Source organism: Penaeus monodon, chromosome 13 (genome assembly GCF_015228065.2).
Source record: "Penaeus monodon isolate SGIC_2016 chromosome 13, NSTDA_Pmon_1, whole genome shotgun sequence".
NCBI lineage: Eukaryota > Metazoa > Arthropoda > Malacostraca > Decapoda > Penaeidae > Penaeus > Penaeus monodon.
The window spans coordinates 10,833,256-10,835,755 of record NC_051398.1 but is presented as its reverse complement, the minus strand read 5'-3'; the positions used below and the strand labels follow the sequence as shown (position 1 = coordinate 10,835,755).

The window sequence follows — 2,500 nt, the reverse complement described above, 5'->3', positions numbered from 1 at the left end:
ATTCCTCTTGTTATAGGAAGTAGAAATTGAGGCAGTTCAATTAACAGAGTTGTAACTTCAGGTATGTTTCACTCTGAATAACAGTACAGACCAGTATTAAAGCTCCAGACATCTTTCTGTGAAATGAAAGATGACATGATTTACATATACAAATATAGATACCTAGCTACACATACAAGAAAATTATATTTTGCTTATTTTGAAAGCCTGTTTGATAAAGACTGATAACAGATATCCTGGATGTAGATTATTCTCTTATAGTAAGACCTTGGGATTTAATTTACAAAACATTTCTATTGGAAGGCATATCTCAGCATTGTCCAGTTACAGTGATTATTTTAGTCTAAAAGAATTTGTTTAAAATACTAGTGTGTGTCAAGCCATTCTTATAATCTGGAACATGCACAACAGTTTGACTGGCTGGTATTTTTTATTAATTAATTTTAGTTTTGACTTTTCATTGTGGATTACTGTTATTAATTCTCTGTTATATAAATCATGTGTCTATTTTGTAAAGTATTTGCGAAGTATGTTTTCTCAAGACATATAATAAATACTTTTATATATTTCGTATCTCCTTATTTTTGTTTGATTATACATAAATGGAATCAAAACAAATAAAGATCCTCCTTATTTTATTCCAGATATATGGTCTGAAACATGTCTTGCCAGGTATTTGTAATCATGTTTAGGAATACTTTAAAAGATAATGTCAGTTTACAGAGTGCCACAAACACTTGGTAAACATTCTGGTCAGTGTTTCAGAATTAAAGTATAAACTATCTTGTACATGAAGTGCTTATGCATTACCTGAGGTCTGTCTATGAATTATAATGAGACCTGCAGTGCAGTGTCCTCTCTTAGCTGTGCCTTGTTCCTTGGGGCTGATAGTGACCCAGTGAACACCTTCATGATGTATATAACATATTCATATTTTTATATATTTTAGATCACATCTGGTGCTTTTGAGGTAAAGAAACTTTTTTTCACTAACAGTTTTGGTGATTGATATTTTGTGAATTATACAATAGACCTCATGTATTATCAGGAGGCTAAATTCATGATGTATGTAAGTCTACAAGCAGAATTAGAATTAAGTCAAAGTGGATTTTTAAGTTCACACTAACACATACATTCTGGTATGACATTCACAGTCTTCTTTACATCTACACACTTTCACATACACATTTAGAGTCATAACCACTCTCCCACAAATTTCATATTTAAATTTGTTACTTTGCAACACAGTCAGTGCTTTAAGTCCAAGTTCATATCTCTATATGACTGACTGATATACAGAATCATGATATAAATCATATAGATTCATGATATCCAGTAAAACTTCAGTTCACTTTCAAAATCATCTGCATATGCACACAATGTTGCACATCCATATATGCTAATCTACATCCTTATACACAAAAGAAGGCATGTAATAACATTTGTCACCAATTTTACTGAATCTGGGAAGTTACAGTAGGGTATCAAATCATGTTAACAAAATTACACTTGGCAGGTGATTTTTTTTATGATTCAGGTTTGAAATTCTTATTATCATGTAATAAGAGAATACAGTATTATGGCTCATGGTTAAGGGATTTGAAATTTGATATATACATTATGTATTTAAATCGAAATGGTCAAGAAAGCTAACATTCCTAACATGCCCATGCACACTTGAAAATTTTGCTTTGCTAAGGATCTTTATGATATTTACATTTCTAATAATGAGATATAGATAATTTAATTTGAGAATAATATAAAACATCAGTGAAATTTTGTATATTTTTCATTTTATATGAAATACTATTATTAGCATATTATGATACTGTTTATTATTAAGCATACTTGATTCATTATGAAATAACAAAGGCCAATTTATTATTTTCTCCTTAGATTAAAAATAAAATTATCATAAAATGCAATACTGTGCCAGTTACACCTGATTAACACCTCTGATTGTATTTCTGTCACCAGCATAAATGCAATTAATGACTATATTAACAATAGTCAGCACAGCAGATAGTCAATACTTTTGATATATCATGGGAAAATGGGAAAAAATTATATGACATTTGTGGTATAAATCTAGTATGAGGGAGGGAGACTATCAGCCATATTATTAAAACAAGAGTAGGGCCTGCTTTGACATCTCCCCTTTGGACCTTATTAAGGATTTTGGAAACTGCATGGGGTCTGGGATTCTTGCATAAGGCTGGAATTTCCTTGACAATACTAATGACTTTTTTTTTTTTTTTTTTTTTTTTTTATAAATTAATTGATGACTCATACCTTGTTTCAAATCTTCATTTTCTATAAACTGACTGAAAATCAATAAGTAAATAAGTTAAGATAATTAGTGTATAGTTTCTTTGGTAGATTTGCAATATATTATGAAATGGTCCTAATTTTGGGAAAGAAAAGCATGCATTTATTGTACACTTATCTGACTGACAACAAAATAAAATAGGAACTCTTGAAATTACATATGAACCTTTCA

At 29.9% G+C, this 2,500-nt stretch overlaps 1 protein-coding gene across 1 annotated transcript in view; it reads left to right on the top strand.

Moving 5' to 3' along the window:
• Window positions 1-2,500, top strand: part of LOC119580123 — an 85,978-nt gene that overhangs the window by 82,263 nt on the left and 1,215 nt on the right. The window contains exon 4 of the mRNA XM_037928066.1: window positions 1-2,500. This exon is cut by the window's left edge and continues 280 nt beyond it; it is cut by the window's right edge and continues 1,215 nt beyond it. The gene's annotated coding sequence lies outside the window, so the exon portion shown is untranslated.